This window comes from Cyclopterus lumpus, chromosome 24 (assembly GCF_009769545.1).
Source record: "Cyclopterus lumpus isolate fCycLum1 chromosome 24, fCycLum1.pri, whole genome shotgun sequence".
NCBI lineage: Eukaryota > Metazoa > Chordata > Actinopteri > Perciformes > Cyclopteridae > Cyclopterus > Cyclopterus lumpus.
Window position 1 is genome coordinate 21,801,761 of NC_046989.1, and position 19,043 is coordinate 21,820,803.

Consider the following 19,043-nt stretch of genomic DNA (forward strand, 5'->3'; position numbering starts at 1 on the left):
CCCCCATGGGGCGGAGCTTTGTGTTGGGGACCCGGAGGAGCGAGCGGTTCGTAGATCTGAGGGTGTGGGTGGAGGTTTGGGGAGTAATGAGTTCTTGTAGGTAGGGAGGTGCATGTCCATTTATGCATTTATGGGTGAGGAGTAGGACTTTGTAGTCAATCCGGGTTGAGACAAGGAGCCAGTGGAGTGAGTGGAGAACGGGTGTTATGAGCTCATATTTCCAGACTCTCATCAGGATCCTGGCAGCGCTGTTTTGAATGTATTCCAGTTTCTGGATGTTCTTGCCAGTGATCCCAGTGAAGAGTGAATTACAGTAGTCCAGTCTAGAGGAGACGAATGCGTGGAAGAGCTTCTCTGCATCTGACAGGGTTAAAGTGAGGCGGAGTTTGGAGATGTTTTTGAGATGATAAAAGGAGGTTTTGCACAGGTGTTTTATCTGGTCCTTAAAGGTCAGGTCAAACCTAACTCCCGGATTAGTGACTGTGGAGGAGAGGGGTGTGACCTGACCATCAAAGATGAGGTGAGTTATATATCCGAGACTGCACTGATCTTTCCTTATTCAAATCGCAAATCAAAACCCACCCGTTCAGAACTGCTTTTAATGTGTGATTGTTTGTTTTTGTTTTCTTATCAGGGTCCGAGCGACTCAGAAAGACCCTATTTATTTGTTTTATATGTTTTACCTGTATTTTAGCTATTCTTATTTATTTATTTTGAGCTTTTAGGATGTTTTAATTATGTGAAGTGTCTTTGAGTATTATGAAAAGCGCTATATAAATTAAATGCATTATTATTATTATTTAGATATTGAGGATGACTGAACCTGGTGTGGAGTGCCAACAAGGCGGGCTTCAGTTTTGCTACTGTTTAGCTGGAGAAAGTTGTTGCTCATCCATGTCTTCAGGTGGTGAGACATGACATGGCTGCAGAGGGGCTTGGGGCAGTTTTTATGTAAAGCTGCGTGTCGTCAGCATAACAGTGGAAGGACATCCTATGTCTGCTGATGACACGACCGAGGGGGAGCATGTAAATAATGAAGAGGATGGGGCCGAGGACCGACCCTTGTGGAACACCACAGGAGACAGGGAGCAGTCTGGATTTGCATCTTCCCAGTGAAACACATTCAGTTCTGCCAGAAAGGTACGACTGAAACCACTTGAGTGCAGAGTCTGATAGTCCAACAGTGGTGTAGAGGCGATCTAGGAGGAGAGTGTGATCCACTGTGTCAAACGCAGCAGTCAGGTCCAGGAGGATGAGGAGTCAGGGTGATCCTGCATTTGCTGTCATCAGCAGGTCATTCGTCACCCTGAGTAATGCTGTTTCAGTGCTGTGGCCTCAACGAAATCCTCAATTTTTCAAACAAGTTGTTATGTTTGAGCTGGTTCTGAAGTTGAGAGGCGACTACCTTCTTTAACACCTTGGACAGGAAGGCAAGGTTGGAGATCGGCCTGTAATTGGCAAGAACCTCCGGGTCCAGGGTGGGCTTCTTGAGAAGGGGACGGATGACAGCAACCTTGAGAATAGGTGGGACATAGCCACACTGAAGGGAAAGGTTAACAACCTTGGTGATGAGAGGACTGAGAGTGGGGATATGTGACTGGAGCAGAGCAGTGGGAATGGGGTCCAGGGTACAGGTACAGGATTTAATTTTTTTGAGGATTTCCTCAACATGGCTCTCCTGAACCTCAGCGAGATGTAGAGTAGACAGCACACTCGTAGATAAGGTGTTGGTGTCAGAGGGAAGCAGAGATGGAGAGCTGGACATCAGAGAGCGAATGTTGTTGACCTTTGATCTGAAAAAGTCAATGAAGCTGTTGCATTGCTCCTCTGTAGCCTCAGTTGAAGAGAATGGCTGTGGCTTCAGGAGATGGCTTATGATTGAAAAAAGCTGTTTGGAGTTGCCAGGGTTTTTATTGATTAACCCGGAATAGAACTGTGAGCGAGCATCTTTAAGGGAGTTGGAGTAGGCCCTTTGATGCTCACGGTAGGCCAGCAGGGGGCGATTCCTACAATTGCAAAAACATTGATTGTATGGAATTTTATGAGAAAATGACTACGTCAGTAAACATTGTAAACATGAGTTTATGGTCTCAATACACACACTTCTATACATTACACACAGAAGTATATCAAGATGTCACTTCCTTGCAATTCCAAAGCACTGAATGTCAAATGACCACACCTCTGTGCCAATTGATTAAACACAGCAGTCAGGTGCGCAAACACAAGAGTGCTTAATTGTAGACACACCAATCAGGTTTAACCACAATGAAATGCAGCAGGTGAGTTCTATCTTCAACCAAAATGGAAGGAAGGAGAAGAGTGAGGGTGAGAGGGGGAATCCACGGAGGAGGAGGAGGAGGAGGAAGAACCTGAGGCCGTGCCAGAGGTGGAGGTAGAGGAAGACCAAAGAAGAAGAGTATCACATTTAACCAATTTGCGCAACTCTTGTGGACCATGTTGTGAACCATGGATTGATGCTGAGCGAGGCTGGACTCAGCTGATACACAGTGGCACCTGTCATTAGGACATTTAGACAAGAAAACAGGTACAAAATAATCTGTTTACAGCTGCTTATTGTATGCACCATATCGGCACTTTTGATACCCCTTGGTGTAACATTATCAGTAAATTACATATATTTTGTTCTACATAGGATTGAGGGTCGAGAACGACAAGGAGGAAGGGCGCCCATTTTTACACAACATCAAGAGAGAGAGATTGTAAACATGGTTTTGGCCAATAATGCCATAAGACTCCAAAAAATCCAAGCCAACATTATTGGAGACCATGCCATCTTCCATAATGTGAATCAGGTCTCTCTGTCCACACTAGCACCTGATGATGAACAAACATCAGGTGCAGATGAAACCGATGTATCGAGTGCCTTTTGAACGGAACTCGGAGAGGTGAAACCGCTGCGGCATGAGTATGTGGAGGTATGTATTGTTCACTTTAGCACTCTGATGTTCCATACCGCACACATAACCTTTTTACATGTAAATGTACTGTATACTAAATCTATGCTGAACTACACACTCTTGTCTTTCACTGTATTTCAGAGAGTTTTACAAATGGATGCTGAGGAAATATATATTGATGAGGCAGGATTCAACCTCTCAAAAGTAAGAAGGAGAGGCAGAAACATAATTAGCCAAAGGGCTATAATCAGTGTCCCGGGGCAACGTGTAACCAGGATCAAATTTAACCAATAAATTGGTTAAATTTGTTCCTCCTCTTCTTCTTTGAGCTTCACCTCCTCCTGCTTCAGGTCTTCCTCTGCACCTCGTCCTCCACCTCTAGCTCTTCTTCTTCTTCTTCTCCTCCCAGAATGGGGTCCTCCTCCGTCATGCCAATATGGGTCCATACAATACACCTCACATTTTTGGACAGGTTATACAACATCACAGCCATTAACAACACGCACCAGATGCAATCCATTGTTATCTGGGACAATGTATCATTCCACCGCTCTGCTCTGGTCCAGAAGTGGTTTCAGCACCATCCGCATTTTGCAATCCTATACCTGCCACCATACTCTCCATTGCTGAACCCAATTGAGGAGTTGTTCTCGGCATGGCGGTGGAGGGTTTATGATCTCCACCCCCAGGCTCAGGTACCCCTCATTCAGACCATGGAGGAGGCCGCAGCCATACAAGGATGGATTCGGCATTAAAGAAGATTCTTCCCTCACTGTCTTACAAATGAGGATGTTGTCTGTGATGTCGATGAAATGTTCTGGCCAGATCCAGCTAGGCGACGAGATAACGTGTAGTGTTTTCTGTACTGCGTTTTAAGCTTCTTTTTTTTTGTACTGGATACAATGTTCTGTTTGTCTGCATGAAAACTGGGACATTTTTGTTGTGAATCTCCATCTTGACTAATTTGAGTATATCGAGCAGCATTGGTCTAATGTATACTGTTCAAGTGTGTGTAGTGTTTTGCAAATCACTGTATATTGTTTAGCAAACAGTGTGAGCAGACATTGTGCTAATAGTGGTGCAATGTGGGCGATGTTTTGCACTTTCTTTGTACTTCACTTCCACGACTCTGATCACTGAGAAGTAGAATTGCTAAAAGTGTGTTAGGCTTTCAACAGCAGTGTGTAACTGGTCCAAACCGAACTAAGTCATATACAACGTGTGTGTTTCATATGGTAACAAAATATGGTTTTGATAAATTAGTGTATAGTTTTTACAAGAGTTTAATTTTGCAAAAGATCTGAGGTGTTTTGCTAATTGGGTTTGTGGGTGTGCTAATTGTGTGTACTGTTTTGAAAAACAAAACCATCAAAATCGTGCTTATGCAATCGAGAAAAACTGTAAACCGGCAGTCCACAAACCGATGTATGACGTTACGATGACCATGTCCACTTTTTATATGCAGTGTATGGGCGTGACACAAAGGCAACTGTTTGTTTTAAAAAAAACAATGGCGGCTCCTGAAGAGGTTAGGTGAGATGCTGCAGTAGCATCAGTTTGTATCTGAAAGAAGTGCAAAGAACGTTGCTGAAGGCTTTTCTTCATGGAAAAGATGCGTTTGCTCCTCTGCTGACGGGCTGCGGCAACACTTTGATTGACACATGGTTAATTTAATCACCTGCAAAGTCTTTTTTTGAAAGTCCCAAACAGTTTTCAATTATTCTTAGATGGTTTGTGTGACGAACCATCTGGCGCTTCGGGATAAGGTTATGCACAATTGTCTCAAATCAAGTTTGACAGGACTTTGAGTGAGCTTTTGTGTTACATTAGATCACCTTACTGATTTGAAAATGGAGCAATTGTCTTGCTTGCATAAAAAACGTTTTTTTAGAAGATATTTCTGCAGCTTTGCCCGGCAGTTATCGTGTACCCCATTTGCGCCTTATGTCAAATAATAATCTGATATTTTAAAAGGAAAGCTAAATAAAACCCAGAAAGCCAGAAATTGAACACTTATTGAAATCTTAACAGGTGGTATGACAGCAAATCCTGCAATAATACTGCATAATGTAATACATTTTAACTTTATTTATTAATTATATCTTTTATTGCCCAAAAAAGTCACTATATTCCTTTCCCAGAAAAAGTAATGCAGTGCCCTCTCGGGAGGCCTTCCAGTAGAAAAAAACAAGATGCCCCCTGAAAAAGGGAGAAAATGCAAAAATAAGTCTGATTTCATAGAGGTCTATGAGAAAACGACTCTACTTCTCTCTTGATGTATTCCCTCAGTAAACATTGTAAATATGAGTTTATGGTTTCAATCTCTAGTTTCACGTCTTCTTCAAGGCATTGATTTGGTGAAGTACTATTTACTGGCGGTCACAGCAAATGCATGTAATAGGTCTCACAATGCTGGGGGCAGCAACTCAAACTATTGTCAATTCAATGAAGAAATAGGGTAATAATTGGCATCAACGTGGTCCAATGTTGTGCTGCACCCGGCACAAGTTTGCATCTAAGAGAAGTGAAGTAGTTGGTTACTTTGCTGTCGCCTGTCCCTCATATCTAAGAGCTCATTAACATCACACCCTGCAATATTTTACATTGGTCTGCTGCCAACAAATGTTTGGCCAGTTAAATGGTTTTAATGGGAAGCTGCAGCAGTTGGAAGATTTGCAGTAGCAGGAACTTAATACAGATTTTTTTTCCCCCATTAAAATCACCCAGTTTATAATACTGCAGCTATATAAATATTGCTATACTTTCTCAATCAGCATTGTGATCCATGAACCGTGTGTTTCTGAGTCCTGATTCAAAAGTTTTGCGGGTGAGGCTACTTTTAGATCAGAGCAGGGGAGGCTGTTGGCATGGCAACTAAATGTTGCTTCATTAAGTTTAGCCCAGACTTTGGGCATTACTGGCCTCCCACTCCCACTTGACTTGAGTGGCCTGGCGGCAGTGTAGTCCTTCAACATGTCTGTAATGTATTTTGCTCCCACTCCATGTCTTGACAAGTCGCATTGCCATATATTCAATTCTACGGCTTACAGGAAGCCAGTGTAAAGACTTAAGAATCGGGGTGATGTGGTCTGATCTTTTGGTCTTCGTGAAAGCTCCAGAAGCTGCATTTTGAATTAGCCTTTTGTCAAAGACCATTGCAGTAGACTACACTGTAAAAAAAAATCCTAATTTAACGGAAAATAACTCTCTTTTTTTACACTAGTTTCTCTGTTTTTAAAAATTATATGTAAAACTATGTAAAATTAAAGAAATTATCTGTAAATTAACAACCCAACTGTTAATTTAAGTATTATCCTAATAATAACAAATAACATTTTTTTCTCTTTTTTTTTACAGAAAAAGTACTGTGTTATTTATACTGTATTTTTACTGTTTTCTTAAATGACATACAAATTCATGTAAAATAACAATAATTACATGTAATTAAATATCTAGCTCATTATTTAACGGTTTATGTCCATACTAACAATTTAACGATTTTCTTTGTTATTTTAAGGTAAATAAGTGTAGTTTTATATTAATGTGTGCTTTTACATTAAAACTCTGTAATTCTGGATCTTAATTTAGCTAACGTTTTTCATTACATCAAACATAATGCAGTCTTTTTTTAAAGAGTACAAAGTAGAAGCAAGAATGATTGTAAGTCGCTTTGGATAAAAGCGTCAGTTAAATGGTATAACATGCTTGAAAGTTTGAACCTCAAAAGAGCAGTGCAGCAGAAACGTTTGCCATATGGGATTTAGTGGCAAGGCATAACGAAGAATAACACAAAAGACAGTGAAGCGTCAAACACCCTTTATTTTTAGTTGAAGTATGAAAAGGCACATTACAAAATTGCCTTCATATAAAATCTGAATACTGTTAACACTCATGGCTGGAGGGGTCCAGGGAGACGCTCTTCCTAAAACGTTTTCAAACATCAGATATCTGTAAGAAAAAGAATAAGTACATGAGTTTGATTAAAGACTTAGCTCTTGAGTCACCTGATGGACTGTAATCCCAAAAAATTTAAAATAAAACTATGTGCTTCATGACACTTAATCTTGTTGATTCTCACCTGACTATACATTGCTTGTGTTGCATTAAGATCTCATATGTACCTCACTTTAGATAAAAGCATCTGCCAAATGCCACATTGTAAGGTAGCCCTGCCCTAAAGCATAACCTGCTTTATCTTCTATTTTATTCTAAATGGGAACATCATTTACAAATTAATGTTGGGTTGCATTGAAGACTTGAAACTATAGCAACTGAGACCATAAACTAATTAGGAAAATGATTACTTAAATGATTAATAAATCAAGTGAGAAGTAGGGTCATTTTCTCATAGACTTCTATACATCAGACTTTATTTTTAACCAGTGGATTCGATTTTGTCAGCAGATGACAGGGACAGTAGTGGTAGCTTATTTGTTTAACTTTAGAGGTAAGACTGATTTTTGGATTGGAGAACTCGATTTCTGTTAGACACGTTAAACAAGAAAATTAATTATACAACATTTTGTGTGTTATTCTTGAACAGATTTAATGTGATTTTTTCCACTTAAATTAAAGCAGACAATGACCACTTATAGTGACTTATAACCAGCTTGTAATGTATTATATCTGCCTAAACCTCAGGAATTTCATTACTTTACTTAAAGCACCCAAGGACTACTTTTAGTGACATTGCATTATAATAGTGATTATAATGTATTATAAAATGATAATATATTAAAACTAGGAGAATTATAATATACTATGATTGTTGCAAAAGAATGTCAGTGAGTGACCAGCAATATATTCTATATATATATATATAAATAAATATATAAAGTATTATGATACTTGACCTTATAAGTCATTATAAAATACTTTCTAATGTGTTATGATTATTCTAAAGCATCATTAATATTGTTGAGTGCTTATAACTATAATTTTGCAGTGCTTTAAGCAGATTATAATGCATTAAAGCCTCAAGCTAAGGTTGCATGTAAGATGTGAAATATCAATGGCTGTGGTGGACCAACTGTCTTGGTCGTCGAAGGCAAGCCTGTTATGAAGAGTAGCCCGTGGTTTAATATCGTCACCTGTAGCCAGTGGGGAAAAAATAGAGCCCATGCAGTTGTAGACATCTGTATAAACTTGAAATGCAGCAAAAACATTGGCACAATGAGAAATGCATAATTATTACATTTAAAAAATCATTGATAAACGATAATCTAAGAGGTTTAACATTACTTTAAACTACTAACACTTGGTGCACATGATCACTTAAGGGACACATAAGTGGTATTTAGCTAACGGGTTAACTGTAGCCAGTGGGAAAAAATAGAGCACATGCTGTTGTTGTCATCTGTATGAACTTGAAATACAGCAAACAATTCTACACAACAAGAAATGCCTAATACGTTAAAAAAGTCATTGATAAACCATAATCTAAGACAACACTTGGTGCACATGGTCACTTAAGCAGTACTTAGCTAACAAGCTTTATGAAGCCACCTTCAATAAACATTTCTAGTCTTATAAGCACTGTAGTTAGACCAACCATTATTTCTTACCTTATTCTCCACTTCCGAAAGTACCAAAATAAATTCTGCCGTAGTGGCAGCCCACCTTGGACGTCCTTAGGCCGGCTAAAGAGGGTGACCTTTGCCCTTGTGATGGAGGCCCAGTGCTGCATAAGTGCATGCGGTCTTGGGCATGCATAATCCGGCCAAAGACTGTGCATCTAGCCATGGGGAATTGAGGGCAATAGTGGTAACACTTTATCCGAGAAACAGCGTTATTGGCCGGCTTTAATTCAGCCCGGACGCGGAGCTCCAGAAGCGGTGAATGTACCTCCGTTTGCGGGCTGAAGTCAGCCTGTTTAGCCCACTGATGGACCTCGGTTCGCGGATGCCGTTTCGACACAAATTGGCAGAGATACCTAGGTTATATTCAGCCAATTTAGCCCGGAGATGACGCTGACTTAGTGCCCTATCAAACTGCACAATTGCTGTTGAATTGACCTTGCTTCCATCAACAATTAAAATACATTAAAGACATTCACTGTCTACAGTGAGATGTTCAACAATTTAAATGTACATTGTCCCATATCAAAGATGGCTAATGGCCTAACCACTGCAGCCAACACCTTGGACCTGGCTGGCTTTGAGCTATGCAGAACAATAAAGACAAGAAGAGGGGGAAATGGCTTTGCAATGGTGACTCACTACATGCAGTTAAAAGTCTGAAAACAAATGTTGCAACTTGTATGGAATAATGGCAATGTTGGCAAATGAGTGTTGCTGTGGGCAGAGGCCCAAACTAACATGGCGCGCAAAACAGTGAAAATTAGGGAAAATTACATTGTTATGTGTGCACAGTTGGCATTTTGGTGGTTCAAAAGGAAAGGTTAGGGATTTGTTAAAATGCAAGAGGGTCATACTATGGGCCATATGAATGTAACTGTAACATCACCATGATGTCAATCCAGCCATTAGCTTTTCATATAGGCCTACATACAGAATGCAATATATGCAGTGATTTTTGTTGATTGTTCCATCTCCATTTGCTGTCAGTCCTCAATTTGGTTCTTGTGCAGGTAATGGCACTAAAACTTGTTTGGAATATTTGGGTGCTTCATTTTGTTTAAAGAACCACTTTTAAATACTGGGCCTCTACTACTGTGTGCTTGCGTTGAGGCTAACAGTAGTAATAATAATTATAATCTACCACTACTGAGTAGGCTAAATGTATAGGAAACACTGCATATGGATCAATGTGTTGGAGTTATGTAGACTGTAAACTAGTAGACCTACATAGGAATTGAATGACCAACCGTTGCCTCTCCCAGCCGGCCTTAAAAACCTACTAAGTGTGGATATATATATGGTATATTCTATACCATGTGTGTTTGTGTGAGCCTATAGGTATAACTTTACCATATATTATTACATTTTTATTCATACACTGCAATGACCAATTAATTAAATATAACAGCCTACAAATAGAACTAAATACACACATTTCTTTTGTTTCTTTTAAAACAAGTCATCTTTTCCAATATTTACTATGTAACCTCGCTAAAACAATTGCTATTGGCTGTCTCACGACTTTGCTTTGAACATGATTTGATAATCTGACTGTCATTCAGAAAACTGGCCAATGACAACTGCGCGCGCCTCAAATTTGAAATTATTTCTGTTGGAGGGAAACTGCTGCTGCTGGGACCGGGGTACTGTTTGGTCTGCTTGTCTCTGCTGTTAACGTGACATGCAGTATTACCTGTATTATTACCTGGCGTATTACCTGTATTATTACCTGGCGTATTACCTGTATTATTACCTGGAGTATTACCTGTATTATTACCTGTATTATTACCTGGAGTATTACCTGTATTATTACCTGGAGTATTTTACATACGTCTGTGAATTTGACTTGTGGGATGTCAACGGAGAACAGAAGACTGGAACATGAACACAGAGGAAGGCTCCAACGGGATCTGGTCACTTCAGTAAAGTTAAGTGAATTTATATCTTGCAAAAATATTGAAGATCAGGTAAGAAAACATTTTCCCTGTTATTTTCTAACGTAATGTTATGTTTTGTGTTCATGTCCTTAATGTATGTAACTAGCCCAGTCAAAAACTATTTAATTTTAGACAAATATATAAAGAAATTGAGATAATTAATTTCAAATGTTTAAAAAGTAACGTTATTACATTTAAATCTGTTAATTCGAGTGTTTTAATACAGTTCATAGTGGTGCTATAGGCGGATAAAATGACTGTAACAAAGAGTTAGGTTAGCTAGTTAAGTAAACTAGCTACAGGTAACATTAGCTTGTTAGCATGATTCTGTCTCCAGGACAGAAAAACATACTTGAATGTAGTTTAGAGGGGAGGGGAGGGGGAGAGATGCGTGCTCTGTAACATGTCCCCACGGGTGAGGGGAGAGATGCGTGCTCCGTAACATGTCCCCACGACACGTCACTGGGGGGGAGGGGAGAGCTGCTGCTCCGTAACATGTCCCCACGACACGTCACTGGGGGGGTGAGGGGAGAGATGCGTGCTCCGTAACATGTCCCCACGACACGTCACTGGGGGGGGGGCGCTCCGTGCTCCGTAACATATCCCCACGACACGTCACTGGAGGGGAGCGCTCCGTGCTCCGCAACATGTCCCCTGGGGTTTTTGAGAGTTAAGTGTAATATATTAAATGTATAGTGTGCCGTTACTGATTTCTTAACAGTATATAAGTTATTAATTAATGAGAAGCATTTCTTATATTCCAAGGGAACAGCTTTGAGATATAACTGACAGTATTCTTCACTGTTTCACTGTACTTCACACAGCAAAGGACCATAAGCAGTGCATCACCTGTGAGATCATGAGAAGGCTGAAGAACCAGGAGTGACCCTAAGCAGTGCATCACCTGTGAGATCATGAGAAGGCTGAAGAACCAGGAGTGACCCTAAGCAGTGCATCACCTGTGAGATCATGAGAAGGCTGAAGAACCAGGAGTGACAAGATACCACCGGATGGTGGGACACAGAATTAAACCCAGGGACAGGTAGGCAAACAGAGGCAAGACATACAGAGATTGGATTTGTTCTTACATAAAAACAACTTAAAACAGCAAAAATGTGCTTCTAAACAGAAACATCCATGCATACATACACATAAAACACACATACATACTGTAAAAATACTGTGTGTTCATTTAAGAAGCCTGCTCTGAACAAATGCATGCATAAGTTACTCTGAGTCAGACTGGGAAATAAAGCCTATGATTCTTGAGTTGGAAAAAGGCAACATTTGTGATGCTGGTGATATGATCCTTAAAACTGAGTTCACCATCCATGGTTACTTATAGGTTTTTAATCTGTTTTTAGTGATCTGAAAATGCCTGTTCACCGATGTTCCCCATCCAAACTGACAGCTTGAGAGGATCTGCAGAGAATGGCAGAAAATCCCCAAATCCAGGTGCGTTATACCAAAGAGACTTGAGGCTGTAGCCGTGCCAAAGGTGCATTAACTGAGTAAAGGGTCTGAATACGTACTGTATGTCAATGGGATATGTCAGTTTTTCCTTTTTTAATAAATTTGCAAACATTTCTAAAATTCTGTTTTCTATTTTTTATTATGGGGTATTGAGTGAAGATTGATGAGGGGAAAAAATATTTAAATTATTTTAGCATAAGGTTGCAACATATCAAAATGTGAAAAAAGTGAAGGTCTGAATACTTTCTGAATGCACTATATGTGTAGCGGCAGTTTCTTTCTGAGTAATTTTTACATTTCCCTTTCCAACACTGATAACTGCTAACGATAAGAAACTTGCTTACATTTATCAGATCAAGCATTGGAACAACGTTTACGGAGAACAGGCACCCAACAACACCCAAAGTCCATCACTAGTAAGTATCAACTGCAGTATATAAGATATTAGTCCATTTTAACCACTATTTCTAAACATTACATACCTTGTGATTCATATATGTATTATTTAGTATGATTTCTTAAGTACTTTAATGATCTCAGCAAAGCACACTTGTAAGATATTTCCCCCACTGGCATAGAAAAACTGAGGAACTTCCTTTTGCCTTCCTTCCTTTGAGTTGTACGATGGCATTTAGACAACACAGTACAGAAAAGCGCTGCAAATACAGAACATCGTGATGAAAACGGCTTGGACAGGCTTGTTGCTACGGTTTGTGACTCATGAAGTTATTGAAGTCGGTTATGTGTATCGCCCGTTTATGTTTACGTTGTGGACTTACATCATACTACTGTTTCTATTCGGAAAGTGCACTGCATGCACCTTGCAGAGCGGAAAAGCAGAATTATATCAGTCATTATTATTTCTAAAGAGATTTGACAGATTTTAAACTTTACTATCCGGTTCAACAATGGACAGACGGCCTGTCGCCTGCATAATAATCAGATAGGCATTATTAGACAAACAAATATACAAAGGTATATGCTACAGTAGGCCAAGCATTCCCAGGAGACTTCCTTCCTTAAATAATACCCATGCAGACAACTTCTACCTTGTGAAATGTACATACCCCCACCATCACCACCACTGATAACGGTATTGCTTATATGGTTATTATGCAAGCTACAGTTAACGTAACTTTTTTTTAATATCGAGACTGAGGTTATGTGAGATAGAATTCCGCCTTTTCACTCTGCAAGGTCCTGTGAGTTGTGTGCAGCGGTCACTTTCCTTGCAGAGTAAAGCAGCAGCAAAAGTCTGTCCACAACGTAAACATCAACGGGTGATACACGGACCAAACTTCAATAACTTCATGAGTCTCAAACTTCAAGCAGCAACAAACGTGTTCAAGCCGTGTTCAACAATTCCGTTTTCTGTATTTGCAGCATGTTTTCTAAATACTGGACATGTGTTGTCATATTGATGAAGTTTATTTCTTAATTTGCTTGTGTTTTGTCTAATTGGTAAACATTTAATAACTAGCATTCTCAAAGCTGACTCGGTGCTCATATTGACAAAATGTTTCATAACGGCAAATGTCGGTATAGATTTTTGAATATAGTTTGTTTAAGCTTGTTTAAAGGAATGTTAAAATATTCCAAGCCTACTTTCTAATGACTTTTCAGTGAATCTTAGTGTGTCCTTTTTCTCTCTCCCCCCCCCCAGATGCACCAAGGATCAGGCTGATTACTGACGATTTGGAAGATTGTTCTTTATCTGCACTGTCACTTATGGTAAAGATTCATTGACCTTATGTTTTGATTTGACTTATTAATACACTGCATAGTTGGGATTCTAAAAAGACCTCATCATGATAGTAACTAACAGTCAAGAGAGACACATGAAGAAATGCCATTTTTAGTTCTTCAATTCCTCTTGGGGGGCTCTGAAGAACTGTTTGTGAATAATTGGTTGAATTTGTAAACGTACATCTAAATACATTAAATATAAATGTTTTAAAATCAATAATGGTGTGTACTTTATTTGTAATTAAGTTTCCAACCCCTCGTTTAATTGAAATGTTAAAAGTCTTGTAGATGTATCAATTTATTTTGTATTTTTCACAGTAATCTGAAAAGCTTATATTTCATGATAATATAACAGTCTTTTACTGCAGAACCTTTAGGGATATCACTTTATTGAAGGTGTTTGATCGTAATAATTCAGGAAAAATCTGTAAAATAACAGTATTTCACTGCAAAACCTTTAATGAAAATTTCCATAGATTTATGGTTTTCACCCTTTATTTGAATTAAGATATTTTACCTTAATTTTACGTTTTTTGTTTGGCAGCCGCTGCTGCCAGTCATTTTGCCTTCATTTTACGGTTAGTGATATCCCTTTATTGAAGGTGTTTGATTGTAATTATACAGGAAAAATCTGTACAATAACAGTATTTCACTGCAGAACTTTGAGTGATATCCCTTTATTGAAGGTTTTTGATTGTAATAATACAGGAAAAAGCTGTAAAAATAACAGTATTTCACTGCAGAAGTTTGAGTGATATCCCTTTATTGAAGGTGTTTCATCGTAATAATACAGGAAGAATCTGTAAAATAACAAGTTTTCTCTGCTGAATTGTTTGTGATATCCCTTTATTGAAGGTGTTTGATTGTAATAATACAAACAAATCTGTAAAATAACAGTATTTCACTGCAAACCATTTAATGAAAATTTCCGTAAAATTATGTTTTTCGCCCTTTATTTGAATTAAGATATTTTACCTTAATTTTATGGGTTTTGTTTGGCAGCCGCTGCTGCCAGTCATTTTACCTTCATTTTATGGTTGTTTTTTTACAGTGTACCCTAACCTGTTGGAAATAAAAGCAAGTCTAAAATGTAATGTTCTGATGATTTGATGTCCCTCACTTCTTCCTCTGCACTCGTCATAATTACTGCAGCCACTAGAGGTTGTTGTAAAGTAAAATGGTTTTGGGGCACTTAAATTAATGATGCCGTCGTACTTTCTTGATACTCAGTGCTGAAAGGTTTTGCAAACCCACCCACAGCCGCAAAGCTGTGGGTCTGCCACCCGCTATTAATGACCCGACCTTGTGATTAAACACACACGGGACAAGATTTCGGGTATCAGAAGGTAATCGGACCGTTAGAATGCAGGTGTGTAGAGCAGAAGAGGCGGAACGCATTGGCCGAAATGCAACCTGGGAACCCATTGCCGATCGTCTCACGATTTGATTGAGTTTGTTTGGTTTTAAATGAGCTTGTAAACTGGCTACTTGTGAATTATTATGTTTGAACCCGTCGTCATCATCAATATCACATCACAAGTTGCTAAATCGGACTATAAAGATAGAGCAGCGCACGGAAAGGAAAGTCTTGGCCTCGATATCTACTGGCTACACTGGAAGCCCAGAAATATAGCTCCTTGCCTTTTTATACTCTTGTCTGTTGTCCACACGGGTTTCGAAATTGCTCCCTTTAAAAGGTGCTTTTTCATTCACAAGACAATGTTTACGCGTGTTCTGTTCTTGAATCACAAATCCAGCCGAAGAAAAGTCCCTCCATACATCCTGTTTAATCAGTGCCAAGCTTTCTCAATTAAATGAATCCTGGTGTCTGATTATGTTTGATATTAGATGATTTACCCATGAATTTAAATGAATAGATATCATTTGTTTTACCCGTTACACATCTCACCAAACGGTGCAGGCCTCTGCTAAATAGTTTTTGGGTTGTCTCCACACACACACTTGTGCTGTTGCGTGCTTTTGGTTGTTTGGAAGTTAGAAGGGATGCACTTAAGGTTACAAGATCTTGTTTCTAAGTTTAGTTTAAATGCACTTATTGTAAGTTGCTTTGGATAAAAGCATCAACCAAACTAGAACGGGCAAAACGCACATTTTGGAAGGTCGTGAGTCCCTGACCTTTGACCCCCATTTCGCTAACAAGGGTAATGACGGCATTGTGTCGTGGTGGTTATCACACGATTGGGCATTAAGTTCTGAACATTTTGGCATTAGTATCATGCAAATTAGACACAAATTAAAAACGCTATGGTAAAAAGATGATTTTGACATTTTTATGATTTTGACCTTTGACCCGATCGCTCCCAAAATCTAATCAGATGGTCCCCGGATAACAGCCAATCATCCCACCAAATTTCATGCGATTCGGTTTAATACTTTTTGAATTATGCGAATAACAAACAGACATATTTACAAATAAATACACAGCGATCAAAACATAACCTCCGCAAAAGTATTTTGCGAAGGTAATAAGTGTAATGGAACTTGAGGAGATGGTCCATGCATGGTAGGAAGTGCTCCAGCTCCCCATACCAAGGAAAGGGTATACCATTTGCCTTTGTATGGAAAATGTATTTGTTATTTTTCCAGATTTTTGACCGAACTATCAAATTGTCTCCAGCCTTTGGCTTGCGTGTCTGAGTGAAGCGCAGTGAGTTCAGATGCTGGCTTTACTTTTCATTCTCTCTCCGCAGTAACAGTGTTCCTGGCTGCTGTAGGAAGCTCGGCAAACGTGCAGCACGGGGTCCCATTTAACGTGTCAATTATTATGTAATGCTTTTCTGTGGAAGCAAACATTTTCCATTATTGGTCTGGAAGCCAAACACAAAGACAAAAGTCCAGTCCCTCGAGGCCTCAAGAGGTGCTGATTGTTTTTAGCTTTGGACAAAGCCAGGCATGAGAGGAATTAGGTTCATCCATCCATCGATCATCTTGAACCGCTTATTCTGTCCGTGGTCGCGGGGGGCCGGAGCCAATCTCAGCTGTCATTAGGCGAAGGCAGGGTGCACCCTGGACCCTTGTTTTGTGGTTGATTCTACACGGTCTGCTTAAAGTACTGACTGCCCCGAAAGCCGAGCAGTCCAATACCTAAGATGAGCATTAAGAAGCCGGCAAAGGGAAACTCCTGCTTTGCTCTTGAGGAGTGGGAGAACATTTTATCAGTCTACTTTTTGCCATTCAAATTAGCGTAACATATGGTTTCAGATACCTCAGGGAGGGAAATATCAGCGTGGCGCAGGGCATTGCAGTATGAGCAAGGTTGCCTCATTAAAGATCGTTCATTTATGTTTTGGCTGAGCCGGTCATTAAAAATGAGCCCCGGGGGTGAAATGGTTTTCAGAGCATTGATGCAGATGTTAAGCGAAAAAAATAAACTATTTATGAACAAAAACACAGGGAAGGTCACATACCACAGAGCCGGGGAATAAAACATTTTATTTGTCTTTTTTAATTTAATATTTTTGGGTTTACTGTGACAGGACGCTGCCGCTACCAGAACTGTATACGGCGTCTCTACGTCACTCATTCGCATTTCAAATATGGTGACCTCCGGTAATTGCTTGCGAAAAAAGATGGCGACGTCACAATGATTAAATCCACTTATATTTAATCTATGGTTTTTAGTCACAAAAGTATTGGACGAATCAAAATGTTGAGGTCAAGAAAATGTATGAAGGGGACATCAACACAAACCATCCAGTTGTTTTCACGACATTTTGACTAAACACAATAAATGTCGACCTTACGGTTACGCTCGATGAAGAGTAGGGACAGCATGAAAGCCATTAGGAATAGTCCTCTGACAACAGGATCTCAACAGAGAAACAATGCATTTGGGAGTCTTTTTAAAATGGCGCTCGGAGACCCGGCATCATTTTCTCCAGCTCTCTGACCTAGTCAGCTGCAACGGGCGACGTTGAACCTTCTGTCACCGGAGCACCCCTTTGGTTCGAATGACGTCAACAAATTGAATCATAGACATCCGCAGCTTTGCTCTGATGGAGTTAGCCCGTGTACTGCCCCTCCTCACCTCGGACCCCGTGGTGCCTGTCAGCATCCGCTAGGTGTAATGCTGCTTCTGTCAAAAAGGGTGAACTGCTGTGTGTGCGTGGGTGAAAGCCCTCAGCGTGTGTGCTGCGGGCTGTGTGTACAACACCTTGCTGCGTGGCGGTGATAATGACAGGCAGTGCTACTGGACGATTCCTGCTGCCTGGTTTCAAAAGACTGAGGGAAATCGCCCTAAAAAGCTCTTCAACAAAGGAAGCCTGTAGTTTCCTTCGCTAGCGAGCTAATGGCCTAATAGCTGTTTTCTTGTTCTTCCTTTTGTCCTTGAAACACGGCGGCTGCTGCTGCTGTTGGCGTGTGTTAGCAGGGAGGTTAAGTGTGTGACAGCCAGCACAGCGGCGGGAGACACATAATAAAGACAGCGTGCACATCTGCGGAAATTGCAAACACAGGCTGGGGGTTACCATAGCAACAGTGGAGAAAGTGTGTTGAGGTTGCACCGTGGCGTTTGAGTGAAAAAAGTCCTTGGACACTTGCAGACTGTTTCCTGTAGAACTCTTACCGAATGTGACGCGTACAGTCTGACGCGTGTTCGGGAGGTTTTGACTTGTGGGAGGACGGAAGAACGCGTGCACCTGCGCAACGATAACATCCGATATATCTCACCAGCCTCCTTTAATCATATTCAAGACTCCTGCAGCACAAGTGGGGCTCAGTGCCTGACACGCTGTTTCATTCGGTGCGCCGTGGGCGATGAAACAAACCAGTAACTTTCTTTTTTCCCCCATATTTTAATTGATTCCTCGTCTTGCGTCGCATTCCTCTCTATGCTGTTTTTATTTTGTAAAATAGTGTTTGCGTGAGACGCACCGGGCTTTCACGTAAAGACAAAAACCACTCTGCGTCGTCATTAGACTCAGAAACAGGCTGCCAGACCACATAAGCCGAGGGAGCTAACGACAAAACATGTCAGCTGCTTAAATGTCTGATGTTGATCTTTGATTCATGAGATTATGTGCTTGTGATTTCAGTGGAACAACAATTATTAAATAATGAATACATTATTAAATTATAATATAATATCCACAATCAATCATTATCAGTCATCGACGTTCTCGATGTTGTCGATTTCATCCGATAATTAAAGCTGAAACAATCAGCGGTACCCGAGGCTTTTATTTTGCACCCTTATCCAGACGACGGCGGTTCGGTTCCCGTGTGGCTCTGCTCAAAGGCGTACGAGCAGGACACACAGACAACAGGGATTGACTGTAGCGGTGCCACAGCACTGTGCTAGAACCACACTGAGCTGGAGTCCCCAGGCAGACGTGTCTTCGGTCGGCTCGGGGGGTCCCACACAGCGT

General features: G+C 40.3%; 1 long non-coding RNA gene across 2 annotated transcripts; it reads left to right on the forward strand.

The window, feature by feature from the left end:
* The first annotated feature begins 10,410 nt into the window (after positions 1–10,410).
* Positions 10,411–13,653, forward strand: LOC117727523. 2 transcript variants are annotated; one of them, XR_004609049.1, is made up of 5 exons: positions 10,411–10,467; positions 11,262–11,479; positions 11,802–11,892; positions 12,264–12,326; positions 13,574–13,653. It is a non-coding gene; the product is annotated as an uncharacterized LOC117727523 (long non-coding RNA). The 2 variants fall into 2 exon arrangements; XR_004609048.1 differs by lacking the exon at positions 10,411–10,467 and having other exon boundaries at positions 11,213–11,479.
* Positions 13,654–19,043: the final 5,390 nt, after the last annotated feature.